A 16493-nucleotide genomic window follows, 5' to 3' on the forward strand; every position below is an offset into this window, starting at 1 on the left:
ATGCCAATGATCTAAAAGGTAAAAGGTAAAGGACTCCTGGCAGTTAAGTCCAGTCAAAGGTGACTATGGGGTGTGGTGCTCATCTCACTTTTCAGGCCGAGGGAGACAGTGTTTGTCTACAGACAGCTTGCCGGGAAATGTGACCAGCATGACTAAACCAGAGGACTGTGATGAATGCCAGAGAGCACAGAAATGACATTTACCTTCCCGCTGCAGTGATACCTATTTATCTACTTGCACTGGTATGCTTTTCCAAACTGCTAGGTTGGCAGAAGCTGGGACAAAGCAATGGGAGCTCACCCCGTTACGCAGATTCGAACCGCCGACCTTCCAATCAGCAAGCCAAAGAGGCTCAGTGGTTTAGACTACAGTGCCACCCACTTCCCTACCAGTGATCTACGCAGGTTGGATCCGACTGGAGGCTTCTGGGTCTGAGCAGAGACTGGTGATATAAATGTCATGCAGTTGTTCCTAGAAGCCTTGAGAAAAGAACATGCTGCACAAGAAGAGAAGCTTCTAGAACCCATTTGATTTCATCCCCAGCTAATTTTCCCCTCTCCTGTCACAGGGAAAACCCACCAGCAGAAATTTAGAAGAAAATTGGTTTGCAGAATCACTGTTCTTGGGTGGTCAGATGCACTCTGAACAGGAAAGCAAAAAAAATAAAAAAAAATCTATTGACTGACCCTCCTTAAAAGCATGAAACAAAGAAACAAAAAGTGCCCTGGGACTGGGAGAATATGCTGAACACAACACAGTTCTAGTAAACACCAGATAAAGTGTTATCATGCAGAACACAATGACAGTAGTCTATGATTTACAGCTTCTCCCTCAAGATAGCCTTGACCACGAGACTTCTCTTAGCCACAGCCCCTCTTTGTCTCAAAATGTTCTTTACGATGTCCACATCAGCCAAGCAGTGGCAAACACTGGAAAATCATGCATCTCGAGGCATAATAATTAATACAGAATGTAAAAGCCTTTTTGATAATTTACATAGTATATTCTGTCTGCAAGATGTGCAGCCTGATCAGATTATGTTTACTTGGAGATAATAAACCTTACTGCATGTTAGTTACTTATTGACATTCTTCAGCTAGCCTCTCAAGAGTGTTGACAAAGGGCTCATCCACACTTCTGCTTGTCCTATGTCTAGAAGGCATGGGGTCTAAGCTGTTTCACACTTGACCTGAGTTTTCCAGGCACAGGTCTGAGCAATTTCCCCCCTGCCCTGCTCCTTTCCCAGGGAAACCCCTCTCTTTAGAGGAAAAGTAAATCCTAAGAAAACCTGTTACAGATAGGTAGCCGTGTTGGTCTGCCATAGTCAAAACAAAAAAAAAATCCTTCCAGTAGCACCTTAAAGACCAACTAAGTTAGTTCTTGGTATGAGCTTTCGTGTGCATGCACACTTCTTCCGAATTGGCAACCTGAAAAGGCAACCTGAATTGCCTTTTGCACCAATTGAGCACTAAAGAATGGGTTCCCCAAGGGAAAGGAGTGGAGCGAGGGGAATTGTGAATAAGCCCAAAGAGATGTTGTGCTTTCATCACTTTCAGCTGATGCTTCAGACTGACATGTGAATTATAGTCTAAATAAATTATTGGATGGAACTAACTGACATATTTATTCTGGCTGATTAATCAATCCAGAACATTTTATATTGAGTATGAGGCACTAGTTGCCCTGGAGCTTTCAATCCCACATGCACTATCTGTGGCTCTACAGATACTGTTGGACTACGGCTTCCATCATCTCCATATATTGGCTATACTGGCTCCAGCAGATGAGAGTTGGAGGACCATAGGTTCTCAATTCCTGATCTAGTGTATGGTTCAGAGGACCCTTAACTATATATATCCATTTGTAAAAAAATAATAATTAAATGCATCTTTTTATTTCCTATGCTGATTGATTTCATTTTCTTGTTTTATAAGCAGTTTAACGTTCACTCTAACTGCAAGGATGCAGTCTTGGTACATAATGCAAACAAACTGCAAATCAGCTGTTAGATCTCCATAGAGAAAATCTTAAAAGTTTGCATGTAGGATGCTTGTTAAATGGGGGGGGGGGGGAGATACCAGAGATTATATGGGTGAGTTCTTGGCTAGAGTGTAAGTCTTCATTCTACACACTTCCTGTCCTTCCTTGGACACCCCTATACCTATAACAGATCCCTTTCAGATGTTGCTGGACTACAACTCCCACAATCCCTGAGTATTGACCACATTGACCAGGTCGGATGAGAGCTGCAACCCATCACCATCATAGATCATAGATGAGAGACCCCCTGCCCAATAGTATTCCAGTAAAGGAGCCTTTCCTCCTTGCCACAAAGGAACCTTATACTCAGTAGGATTTTGTTTTTTATATATAAAACAACTGTGCAAAGTCTGCGAATTAACTCAGAGAAAGTCCCTGGTTTACAACATATGGAAAATTGCTACAAATTGCAGAATTCATATTATATGGCAGCAAAATTAGAAGGCTATTAACTCATGATTCTAGCCCAATTGAAGTAGGAACAAATAATTCATAAAGGCCAAGAGAGGGATACACTATATGACGAAAAAGAAAGTGGCTGTGGCTCAGTGGTAGAGCATTTGTCTTGCGTGCAGAAGGTCCCAGGTTCAGTTCCCAGTATCTCCAGGTAGGACTGAGAGTGGCCCGTGCCTGTAACCCTAAAGAGCCCCTACCAGTCAGTGCAGGTGATACAGAGCTGGGTGGAATAATGGGTCTGACTGCTTATAAAGCAGCTTCCTATTCTCCTGAGACTTAAATACCACAGGTTCCCCTAAGTAAGCATTTGCTTTATTCCCTGAGTTTTATTCAGTCTTTCCGCAATAAGCTATAAGCAGGGAAAGAATTCCTTAAAAGTCAAGAGCAGTGATTTATTGTTGTCGTTAAGGAGGTCACGGCACATAAGGGAAAACTCAAAATGTTTATAATCCCTCATAGTCCCATAGCAGTAAAGTTGAAAAATGGTGCCAGAACTGGACAATGTTTGTCCAACCCCAAAAGCTCCACTGGCATCCTGGGGCAGGCTGTGAAAAGCAGGCAAACATAGCAGATGATAAAATAGATGGCCCCCGTGGCTTTGCTGAACTCCAGCCACTCCATGCATCCAAAATGACCAGCTCTAAAACTGTCATTTGATTCTGCCTGTTTGGTTTCACAGGCCACACTGAGACATTTTCATCGCTTCCTCCACCCCCATTTATAGAAGCAATAGCAATAATACAGATGAGCCAGTCTCTATTTCAAAAGGGCTATAGGTGTTAAATGGATAGGTCTTGCAGGAGCCTGAGGCTTCCAAGGAGGCAACGTCCTTGTCCCTGGGCTAGGCTTGAACATAAGAAGAGCCTGCTGGATCAGGCCAATGGCCTATCTAGTCCAGCATCCTGTTCTCACAGTGGCCAACCAGATGCCTGTGGGAACCAGCAGGCAGGATTCAATCACAAGAACGCTCTCCTCTCACGTGGTTTCCAGCAACTGGTATTCAGAAGCATTGCTGCCTTCAAGTCTTACTTTCGTGCAACCCTGTTTTTATGTTGTGAACCACCCTGTGATCATCAGATAAGGGGCGGTATACAAATCCAATAAAAAAATAAATACAAAATAAAAATAAAATATTGAAACAATGCAGTTCCATCACATGATGGAAGCATGATGCAAGGACAAGAAGAATCACTGGAAGAGGAATAGTCAGGGGTTGGTGAATCAGTCTATTTCCAGTACATGTGTCCCTTTTACATGTGTCTTCTTGTCCTATTTCACTAGTAATCTATGAAAATTTACATATTTATATATTTTTTAAAAATATGCCCAAAGTACACTCCCCCCCCCCCAAATAAGGTTTTTGACAAAGTTCCCCCATTATATTCTTGCAGAAAAGCTGGTATAATATGACTGGACTAGGTTTACTGCTAGGTGGATTTGTAGCTGGTTGACTGACCGAACTCAAGGAGTGTGCTCAAGAATAGTTCCTTGTCATCCTGGGGGAAAGTGACAAGTGGGGTGCTGCAGGGTTCTGTCCTGGGCCCATTGTTGTTCAACATCTTTATCAATGACATGGATGAAGGAATTGAGGGGTTGCTCATCAAACTGAGAGGGGTAGCCAATGGTGCAGAAGACAGAACCGTGATTGTCTTAACCGACTGGGGAAGTGAATTTCAATAGGGAAAAATGTAAGATTCTACACTTAGATAGGAACAACCAGCTGCACAAATATCAGATGGGGGACACTAAATTTGCTCTGATGTGTTGAGTACATTTCAGGATGTCAGTGTGAAGTTGATAGGACATCTTCATGATAGCCAAATATCTAAGCGGCTGTTTAGGTGGAGCATGCTTGTTTTCTCTTGCACCAGGGGCCAGGCCCCAAACCAATGGATTCAAGCTATAAGAAGGGAGATTCCAACTAAACATCAGGAAGGACTTTCTGATAGTAAGAGCTATTTTGACAGTGGAAAGGATTTTCACAAGAGGTGGTGGACTCTCCTTCCTTGGAGGTTTTTAAGAAGAGTTTAGATGGCCATCTGTCATGTATGATCTGTCAGCATCGCCCTTGAGCCAGTGCCACTAACTGGACTCATCCACTTCAGCCCTGACTGGGCTAGGCGAGCTGGGTAGCACTTCCAGAGACCACCTTCTGTACAGGAACAGGTCAAAGTGCTGTGGACTCACAGCTTAGAGTTGTGAGCACCGGATTCACTCCAACAAGAAGACAGTCGTCGCACAGCAGAGTATAGCAGAGCATAAATGACTCGGAGAGCAGCTCTGTAGAATATCTTCTTTATTCTATCTACAACTATAATACACAACTATATACAGAGCTAAATGAGGTCTAAGCATAAATGAATGCTGAACTGCACTGAGTGTCTGCAGCTGCTCTTAGCAGCAACCTTATCTATACACACGATCTCTCTCTAACACTCAGTCTCTCTCTCTCCGACACACTGACTGACTGACTCTTTGATGTGGTGCTGGAGCAGAATAAGTAGAGAGCAGAACACTGCCCCCTCCTCTCTGGAAAATCACCAGACTCATCAGGAGATTCTTGGATATGGGAGGGGTGAAATCTCCTCATGATCTAGCTCCTGCTTTGCTGGGGGGGGGGTCCCTTCCAACTCTACAATTCTGTGATTCTATGCATTTTAATACTTTTTGATCCTTGAGATTAGCAAGCAATGTCACTCATCTATTAGAAAGACTGCTCCAAGCTTGTATCATTAGAACCTTCATAGCTATAGCAACGCTCTGGTGCTTTTCCACTGACCTGCAATCATAGATGGACTATAAGGGAGTGGGGAATTGCACACAGCAAGTTTCTAGCCCTCATGGTTACAGAGAAAAAAATTCAAAATGTTCAGGTAGCATCTGTAGAAAGCACATGAGTGCATCTCCTACTAATTGAGGATAAGAAGTGGTTGGTTTTTTTTGTAAGCTTCTGTTTTTAATCCCTTCTCCTCCTGCTGTTTCTTCACATTGGCCTACGCACCCCAACCACCGTCTGCTTTACCACCTTGCCAAAATACTCTGCCCAGACTCAGCTAGTGCTTAAATACATTATTAAAAGTAAATGTGTGCAATTTGGTATGAATCCTTCTGAGTGCAGGTTTTGAGGGGGAGTGCAGGATACCTCCACTACATTGAAGTGTATTATCTTGGCATTTGATCTCTCAGGTCAGATCTTGGGTATACAATTAAGGAATTCACTAATATAAATAGCAAGATCTGCGGAGACTTCATCAGCAACTAAGAATCTTCCCCCAACCAAACTGACAGTGCAAGGAAACGTGTTCTTCTGAGTCAGAATGTGAGCACAATGAGGGAAATAAAAAACAAAAGGAACAGCAGGAAATGAGTCTGTTTGGAAATTAGAACGGCAAGTAAATTTAGATCTGTCCTTTCTCTTTCTGGCATGGTGTGTCCCAAAGTAAATCATTATGTGTTGGACAAGTTTGTAATCCAAATACAAAAGGGGGGACAGAAGGCAGGGAAAGGATTGGAGTTTTATGGAGGAATCTGATGAGGGAGAAGCTAGTTTTGCTCATAATAATTTAGGACACTTGACATTCCTGGATGCTGAAAAATCCCTCATGGCTCTTGTCTTCATGGAGCAGCAAGTCAGAGTAACCCAGTGAATTCACAGGGCGTGCAATTATATATGGCACTACTCTTACCTGGCAGTAATCGTAGTCAACACACATATCTTCAGACTGTGGTATTTATGATGGATCTGCTCTCGGATAGACACTTACACATTGGTATATAAGAAGAAACGCATCACCATAAAAGAGGACATTTTGCATTAAAATTGCTTATGCTAATCTATATATAGATGCAAATTCAGATTACTATCATTTGAGTGGAAATACAGCACATCTCACCATAGTGGGTGACACTTTGACCAGGAAACCCGTTCAGTCCACTGTTCAGATGTTGACACTTGATGAGCAACTTCAAAGCCTTGTTATCCCATTTTAGGGATCGTTATACAGGTCTTGGACCAGACACCTCCTCAAATGGAGGTCTCCTTCAAATAAAAGGTCATTCTCTGGTGGTCCTTGAAATAGAGGGCTGTCCTCTTGCAAGGTATGACACATCATTTCCCTTATCTGCTTCTTGATCCTAGCCAGATTTCCAGAAGGCCCTGCCTGGAACTGAGCCTATTCCAGCTCTTCAGATACTTTTAGTTATTTGTCTTACTAAATTGCAGCACAGCAAGGCAATGAAGCTGTTTGGGAACCAATGGTTTCAAGCTTTTATTACAGATGTTTCCAATGTGGGTGGGCCTAAAGCAGCTTGTACACACCTTGAAAAATGCTTGCAATAGGTCTCACACACCCTGAGTGCACATCTGCACTGCAACTGTCAATGGGTTTAAAACTGGCTTAACTGGAGTGGCTTTTGCCAAGAGGTACTGTTTTGCAAGATTGCTCTGTGCCTTTAACAAACAGCATTTCCTGGTAGCAACCACGTGAGAGCAATCTATAAGCCATTACCTCATGCTGTCCTAGGGCATGGTCTGGAGATACATTTGCTACAATTGTGTCGAGGCTAAGCAGTTTGGTCTAGATGCTGTTATTACAGTGGTACCTCGAGTTACATACACTTCAGGTTACAGACTCCACTAACCCAAAAATAGTACCTCAGGTTAAGAACTTTGCTTCAGGATGAGAACAGAAATCGCTCGGTGGCGCAGCAGCAGCAGCGGGAGGCCCCATTAGCTAAAGTGGTGCTTCGGGTTAAGAACAGTTTCAGGTTAAGAACGGACCTCCGGAACAAATTAAGTACTTAACTCGAGGTACCACTGTACTGCTCTTTATAAGAAGGTCCCAAAGTGTGTTACAGCAATTTAAAATGCACCACTAAAAACAGTTTTATGAAATAGTGGTATGCTTTATGTAGTTGTGGGATACCTCTTGGGAACCCAATGCATGTTTTCATGGAATTAAAATGGAATATAATAAAGAAATGGATAAATTATGCTGTGGACCCTACCGTTCCTAAGGCTATCTCTTAGTGACCCATCTCAGAACAAGAGCACATGATGACAGCTGGCTGAAGAAAGCAGAAAATGGACACTGCCTGAAAGCTGCATGAAGGGTGGCTTGTTTGAAGAGAAGATGGTCCCTGGTTGATCATATAACCTAGCCATACTTATAGAAGATAAGGTCATTCAGTGGAATCACTCCAGAGCATGTTACGCAACACTCACCGCTTGGCTGTGTTGCCTGCAAACTCGGAGAAGTTACTGGGAACACTGTAAAACATTTCCAAGAAAGAGAAATATATATGCTATAACTCTGTTTGCAGGGTAAGATTTTCATCCCTTGCTTGAGATTATGGAAATACTATTCTACCCTCGCCCCCCTCCCCATAATGTATTTATTTTTTAAAAAAAACAAGTGAATCCATTCTCTAGCCTTTCATTTTGCCTTTTCACACTCGCTTGGGGAATAATGAGTTTATTGCCCAGTCTGAAAGGGAAAGTTTTTGGGATCCTTTTCATTAAATTCACAGTGCTACCTTCCAGGTCTGCTCTGGAAGCTTTCTTATTGCCCGCCAGAAATTTACATCTGTTTGATTAACATTTGGGGCTTTTGTGATTTTGCTTATTCTGGTTTTACCAAAAGTTAGCTAATTTCCTTTCGAAGTATTGGCAGGTGCTGTACATTCTCTGCAATAAGTGTGAAAGGATGTCATAGATGTCCCTCCTCCTTGTGCCTTGGAAGATATTTATGCTTCACGACCGGAATGAAAGATGTTGCCATTGCCCTTCATCTTTCAGCTCTCCAGAAAGAGTGTTGAGGCCAAATGTTCATCTGTCCTTCTTCTGCAGCTGAACCAGGGCCAGCACTACCATTAGGCAAAGTGAGGCAATCAGCAGAACACACACACACCCTCTCACTCACCCCAGACATTCCTCCTAAGCTCCGTGGCTATTCCTCTCTATTGGAGATCAGAGTTGTGTCAAACAGCATGTCATGTACTCCCTAAGTTAGCAGGATCCCTTATAATGCTCTCAGGTGCCCTTAAAGATGTTCTCCCTTAGCCAGCAAGGTTCCTCCTCTCCCATTTACCATATTTCTCCTTCTATAAGACATCCCCATGTATAAGATGCCCCCTATTTTGGGGGACTTGGATTTAAGAAAATGGGGGGGAGGGCCCAGAGTATAAGACGCCCCCTAATTTTCGACATTATTTTTTAGGGGGGAAACCTAGTCTTATACACGGAAAAATATGGTATATGGCTTGACTGGTAAGAAGGTAGTGACTTCTTCCTTTAGGTTTACTGGATGTCTGTGGCTTTCAAATTCAAAATAGCGTGCTCCTCAAATTTCTGCAAATACATGGGCTATGTGGCCGAGTGGACAAAATGTTAAACAAGGTAGTCTGTTGTTCAGACCAGCACCAATGCCCCAACTATGAAGCTCACTGAGTCACTCTGAGTGTTGGAAATTACAGATTTGAGTTGGAAACATCATAATCAGAAACTGAGGCCTGGTTCAGAGAAATGTATGTCCAAGCTGTGCAGCCCTCTTTAAGAACAGAAAGAATGTCCAACTTTACTTTCTTTGATTGGGTGGCAGTATAACCATCTGGATTGACTAAGCTTGGAATAAATTCTAGGAAATTCTGCCCTTCTGCCCTTGCAAGCTTGACAGAGTATAATATGCTGGGGGTACCAGCTTCCCACTTTCCTTCACAATCTCCAAGCTTATATTTGTGTGCATCTGCCCTTGGCTGGATATTGACACAGAACAAATCATATCTCTCTACCTAACATTTGCTTGCACAGAGAAATTTACATTAACACCTGATTAATGGGTAGCAATGAAGGTGAAACAGAAACACTGTTTATTCTTCAGCTGACGAAGTCAATTCTATATTTATTTAACTGTTGAAAATGAGTTAGGGAAATGTTGCAATTAGGATATATATATATATATATATGGTTGTTCTTTTGAGGGGATGGGTTTGTGTGTGTGTGTGTGTGTGTCAAAATGCTTTGGTGGTTTGAGTAAAATGAATCTCATCTACAAAATCACTTGTTGAACCTCATGACAGGAAGGCAAAGGAACATTTCAGAAAAGTGACCCACTGGGGCTAATCTAACAGGGAACTTATGAGAGGAAACATTTTGTAAACCTGATTCCGGAAATCTGACAAACAGGAAGACCTGGAGAAATATTCAATGGGGTGATGAACTGAAGAGGAAAAGTCGGAGAGAGAATGGGCTCTATACACTGTGTCGGGTAAGTGGGGGGGGGGAGGAATAACATAGAAAATAATTAATTGTGCATTTCATTTGTCTGGGGAAGCTTCAAAAAAAATTTATGAAAGCAGCCATACAAGTAAAATCCATCTGCTGAGAATAGCTGTGTTTCTAAAGTAAGCAGCAAAGCAGGCCTGGGGTTAGAATACTAAAGTCTAGTCTGGCTCCAAGAGGCCATACAGCACAGCAAGAATGGGCAATGTGTTGCCCACCTGATGTTGCTGTTCCCACCATCCTTGCCCTTTGGCCATGCCGTCTGGTGCTGATGGGAGTCAGAGGCGAACAATATCTGGAATACCACTGGTTCCCCATCCCTGAAGTACAGGAATAATGTGGAGATTGTGGCAAGATAGGCAATAATTGAGATGCAAGCTAAAGCCTAGACATGGGGAGACAGTCCAGAGCAGATTTAGCACCCACAGTCAAGGGTTCTGGGAGGGGGGGGATCCTTGTGACATTAAGAACAGAAGAACCTAAAAATCCTACTGGGTCAGGCCAAGGGCCCATCTAGGACAACATCCTGTTCTCACAGCGGCCAACCAGATGCCTGGGGGAGGCACACAAGCCGGACTTGAACACAAGAGCCCTCTCCCCACCTGGAATTCCCAGTAACTGGTATTCGGAAACATACTGTCTTGGACAGTGAAGGTACAGCATATTCATCAGGGTTGGTTGCCTTTGAAGGGACCATCAGGACATCCTTGTAATTGTGCATCATAATTATCTGTTTCATGATAGCATTGGAGTGGTTTTACACAATCCTGCTTTTAATACTGTTTGTGCCTGCAAATGTTTTGTGATGGATCTGCTCCATTTCCAAGTCAGTGCATGTTCTGTGGTTCCCTGAAGGAATCCTGTAACTTTTCATAACACAAATTTAGAGGGTTGCTGTTGTTTGGGTCTACTTTTGTTGCGCTCTAAGAGAAGAATAGGGACACGGGTGGTGCTGTGGTCTAAACCACAGAGCCTAGGGTTTGCTGATTAGAAGGTCGGAGGTTCAAATCCCCGTGACAGGGTGAGCTCCCGTTGCTCGGTCCCAGCTCCTGCCAACCTAGCAGTTCAAAAGCATATCAAAGTGCAAGTAGATAAATAGGTACCACTCTGTCGGGAAGGTAAACGGCGTTTCCGTGTGCTGCTTTGGTTTCACCAGAAGCGGCTTAGTCATGGTGGCCACATGACCTGGAAAAACTGTCTGTGGACAAACATCGGCTCCCTCGGCCAATAAAGTGAGATGAGTGCCGCAACCCCAGAGTCGTTTGCAACTAGACCTAACTGTCAGGGGTCCTTTACCTTTTTTAGGTTTTAAGAGAAGAATGCCTCTCCAGACGGCAGTAATACAGCAAGACTGGATAAGCATCGCAGGGCAATGAATAAAGCAGAATCTTGTGTAGTTGGTCCAGTGTGAATCCATCACTAGGCATGATTATTGCATCAGTGGCAGGTTGCAGAAAACACCCACAAATAAGCCACCATTCTGGAGGGGCCCTAGGTGAGTAGAATACTGGAAAGGCTTCTCAAATGTTACATGTTTCCTTCATGGAAAGTATTTCCATGTAGGAAAAAGCATGAAACCTCTGTGTACATTGTCACTTGCACCTATCACACATATATCTCTCGGGCTTGCTTATATAGCAGTGCTGAGAAGCCTGCAGTTGGGAAGCCATGTAGCTTGTGAATTATGGGTCCCATCCTGCAGCAAGGTGGGGGGACCAAGATCTCTAAGCAGAAACCACAAAGCCAGAACCTTAGCTCAGAGGCAGATTTAGAGCAGCACAACCGGTTTACCCACACTGGGCACCAAGCCTAGGGAGTGCCACAGGGACCACAACTATGACATAGTGAATTGAGCAGAATGGAAGGTGAGAGGCAGGGGGCGCACTGAATTTGACCTCACACAGTACACCGCTGAAATTTGAAAGACCAACCTGCTAAAGTTGCATGGTGCAAATGAATGGGACTGTGCAATTGGAGCGAATTTAGAGAATCTGGATACAGGGAATTTCAACTAGCTAGAGGGCCATTCAAAGGAAACAAAGCCGATCATTGAGACTAAAAAGGCACAATATTCCAGTGTGCAGTATTAATCCAAAACCCAAAATAATTGAGGAGCTCAAGTCAGCAGAAAGTGCAATATCAAAGCCAGATAGACGTTATGCAAACCACTGCTGGACTGAACAAGAAGTACAAAGGGGCTCTGGCTTAGAGAACCTCTAGTAGTGTCTGCAATGAGAATAAAAATATCTTTTCCCCACTGCCACAAACCTGAGTACAAAACTCTCCTCTGCTCCCATAGCTGCCCTCCCAGGTTGCTCCTGGTTTCATTATAAAGACACTTGCAAATGTTACAAGGCATTTTCCCATCAACAGGAATAGAAATACTAGAAACATCTGGCGTCACAGACTTTGGGCTGACACATGCAACTCTAGCAGGAAATGGTTCTTATTAGTAATGATGACAAATCTTGTAATTAGGGGGATAAGAATTCAGCTCTCGACCATTCTTAGTGCCTCTGTGTATTCAGAGCCAAACCCTCTTGCACTGAAATTCTTAAACCATTTGTAATAAATAAAATAAAATAAAATGTACTATGAATGTAGTGTGCCAGTTTTGCACTGGCATGTCCTGCTTTTCTTCACCTGTGTGGGTGTCATTTATGGTTAGCTGCTACATTGGAAGATGTCCATAAGTCTCTGGGTTGCATCTAATGTAGTACTGAGTAACTTGTTCCATCAGCTCAAGGATTTGCCCTTGCACAATGGGCTACTGGAGTGGCTTGCCGGTTCCTGCTCCAGGTGGATCACGTTTGGTCAAACTCTCCACTATGACCTGTCCATCTTGGGTGGCCCTGCACGGCATAGCTCATAGCTTCTCTGAGTTATTCAAGCCCCTTCGCCACAACAATGCAGTGATCCATGAAGGGGAAAATACAATGTTAAGTTCTCCTAATCATTGCAGGAAAAAAGAGATAACATCTTTTTCAGGGGATGAAGGTTCTTCCCCAGGGTGGGTGACACTAGGGTTCAGCACAGCATGAAGTATATAGAGGTTTTGGAGGGGAAAGTAGCAGCTCAGAAAGGGACTCTATGGTGGGCAGTCATCCCATCTGATAGGTGACTTTGCTTGTGTACATCTACCACTTTCTTTTCTGCTGGTGGATCATCTGCTACCCACCTCATCATCCTCATCCACATGGAACTCTGTGTTTGTAAATAAAAATCACATAGAATCATAGAGAATTACAGAGCGGAAGGGACAACGATGGTCATCTAGTCCAATCCCCCGCAGTGCAGGAATCTTTCACCCTGTGTGGGGATCAAACCCTTGACCTTGAGATGAAGAGTCTTGTGCTCTACTGACTGAGCTATCCCATGCAAACAACCTGTCATGGGTGAGGCATTGTAATGCATGATGTACAGGAAAGGAAGAGAAAGGGAAGGGAACATGACATATGTGCCGAGGCAATGTCTTTACTGCCCCCACACTCTAATTCCAAAATAGCACCTCAAAAGTGTGGGTGGACAGAAGGCAAAACAAGTATAATTTGAAAACTCAGAAAAGAGGAAGCCTTTAAATAAGAGATCTCTGATGTCATTCTCAGCTGATGAGCCAATAATGAGCCAGGAGGGAAACCACAAATTCCTATAGCTCCAGAATCAATAGTGGTATAAGAAGCAGAGCATCAGCCATGGTGTCCCCTATTAACATGTCAATGTTACACCTTCATCAGATCCTGCCAATCTAGAATTAGTCTTTCAGACTTATATTGGAGATGTGATTCATATTGATCCAAGGGGATGCCTGCAAGACCATCATCTTTCAAAGGCAAGTGATTACCACAAGGATACCACTTTTCTTTCCCTCTCATAGACTGAATTTGGATTGTGTCCCCCAAGGAAAGGATGACTAGAGGAAAATGTCAACAGATGTTTTGGAGCTACAAAATGAACTTAGCAGCATGTCTGTTGAAGATGCTGCTATTCTGAGGCATTCTGAGACTGCACAGAGGGTTGGACAGGGGCTCTGTGAGAGCATGCAAGATATGTTAAATTCTGCAAATCACTTGATAATTACAGAATTCTAGTAACTGCGTAAGGGAAAGTGTTGTTGATGAAGCTGCCAGTCAGGAAGTCAGGGCTTTACCTTTGTTACAATCATGCCTGCCTATCAGGACTCCACCCAGCACTGCACACTGAACCTGGGGGATGTCCAGCAGGAATCCTCCCTCTGAAATACCACTCATTTCTGGAGAAAGTAAGGAATTGCATAAAGATTATGCTCATCAGCAAGGAAGCCTCAACAACCACAGACCAGAGTGGATCAGTTATGATTCCCGGTCCTCTGGCCCATATTTAACCTGTCCGGTCAGACAGGCTGCCTTACTTGCCAACTTGAACATCTGGGAGGTAGGTCTCTGTTGTTGTTACTGCTCCTCATTCGAATTACAAACCACTTTCACCTTGTCCCACTTCAAACTGGAGAAAAACCAGGTGTGGGCCTGCCTGTCTTGCAAACTAAACATGCTCTCAAGGAATCCCTGCAAGCTGGCTATCGGAGTCTGAACCCCACACAAGAGCTGAGATCAGCTTCTGGCTGGATTTAGATCGCACAAAGGGAGTTGCTGAGTCATGGGCCTGTGTGACGACTGTCATCAGCTCGGCAGTGTTTACAATGTGCAACCACCAGCACAAAGTCTCTGAGAGGCTCTGCCCATGTCATCCATCATAGGGTGGATTTGGCTGAGTACGGTAGGTAATTAATGAAGTGATATTGATAGGAAAGTAGGGGGGAACATCTCTGGCATCCAAATGGGCCCACACATGCCAAGGAAAGTGCGAGCAGATCGCTGAAAAATTCAGTCAAATGTGTGGCTGACAGGGATGGGATCAAAGCTGCCCTGCCTTCTTCAATACCACTTCAATGCTCTTGTGGCACAAATGATTCCGTGACTATGGTTTATGAGTTGCATAGAGTGGAGGAAACAGATTCAACCCCATCCTTCACCACTTAAGCAGCTGATGGGAAAGACTTTTATATGAAAAATGAACTGTGAAAGCATGTATTGGACGTCAGTGCTCAAAACCGTTTACCTCCTGAATGAAGCCCTATAGACATCAGTAGGAATACTCCAGAGAACATGGCTTAATTGGCAGACTGAAACATCTCATGGGCATAGCCAGGGTTTTTGTTAGGGGGCAGGACTTTGTTAGGAGGGGGGGCAGGACTTGTTTATAAGTTCTGAATAAGGCTAATATTATTCAGTCGAATCTCTCTCTCTCTCTCTTCCTCTCTCCCTCCCTTGCTCCCATGCAAAATGCTTTCTGGACCGTTTCTTGAGTTGTCTACAGACAATGCATGCTCCCAGTTCTTGATTCCTAGAGTGCCTTTTGAGGATAATGTAGTAGTTGTTTTAAGGCTAATTTGGAAATCTAAAAAGCAAAGAGGGGAAAAACTGAAAAGCTATCTCTGTACTGGTAGAATTCAGCATTCAAAGGGGGCAGAGGTCCAATAACCAAGTTGAAAACAGGTCCCTTTTGTGAAAATCCATGAATAGGTGGATGTTTCTACAGTCAGAACAACAAAGCAAACAAGCAAAAAGATAGAATGCCCTGATAAAGCTGAGACTATGGTTAAGATTAAAAGAGTTGTGAAACATTTGCGCAAACAAGCTGGCCGTTGTATTAGAGAGATTATGATAAGGTTACTAATTACTAACCATTTAATGATGTACTAAGCAGAGCATTAACAACCTGGAAATGGAGTTCAAATCAGGACACAACACTGTCAACCCAATCTAGCTGCTTGCTCAGGCTGAAGGCCTATCTAGTCCAGCATCCTGTTCTCACAATGGCCAATTAGATCCCTATGGGAAGACAAAGCCCACAAGCAGGACATGGGCACAACAGCACTTCCTGAATTGTGTTCTTCAGAAACGGGTATTCAGAGGTAGTACACAGCCACAATGGCTAGGGGCCAATGATAGACCCTTTTAAACCTCTTTTTAAGCCATGCACTTTGGTGGCCATCAGTACCTCTAGTGGGAGTTAGTTCCACTGCTCAATTTTTTCTTGTCCATCCTGAATCTTCCAAAATTCAACTTCATTGGATGACCATGGGTTCTAGTTTTATGAGCAAGAGTGGAAAAACATCTGTGTTCACTTTTTCAATACACTGCAGCATTTTATACACCTCTAACATGTTCTCCTCTACCATTTCCCCCCTAAACTTAAAAGCCCTAAATGTTGTAACGTTTCTCTATGTGGGAGTCAATCGTTTTAGTTGCTCTTTTGCTTTACAAGTTCCTTTTTAACCAGTCTTCCAATACAGGGGAACTTTCCTCTTTTGAAGTGAAATGTGACCATGCTGAACCTTCTCAGCAATTCCCAGCTTACAAATATGTTGAATTTGATAGCACTGTGGTCACTGTTCTCAATCAGATCAGCAGCACATGCTTCTCACACAATGTTGTGGGTACCTCTTAAGATTAAATCCAGGGTTGCCTCCCGTTATAAAGCTGGGTAGCTATGTCCATAATGATCAAATCACCCACTACCCTGCCCACTGGAGGCACAAGAGGATATCAGTTCATCCCCCAACAAATGATTTGCTTCTAAGGCTCATTTCCCTCTTCCTCAGAGTAGGGTTGGCCCACTCATGAGACAAGGTGAGGCGACTGCCTCAGGTGGCAGGATCTGCAGGGGCAGCAGATGCCAA

At 43.6% G+C, this 16493-nt stretch overlaps 1 long non-coding RNA gene across 1 annotated transcript in view; it reads right to left on the reverse strand.

Moving 5' to 3' along the window:
- Positions 1–16493, reverse strand: part of LOC310825462 — a 369060-nt gene that overhangs the window by 244128 nt on the left and 108439 nt on the right. The window lies entirely within an intron of this gene.

Source organism: Podarcis gaigeae (assembly GCF_964106915.1).
Source record: "Podarcis gaigeae genome assembly, chromosome: 1".
In the NCBI taxonomy this organism is placed as follows: domain Eukaryota; kingdom Metazoa; phylum Chordata; class Lepidosauria; order Squamata; family Lacertidae; genus Podarcis; species Podarcis gaigeae.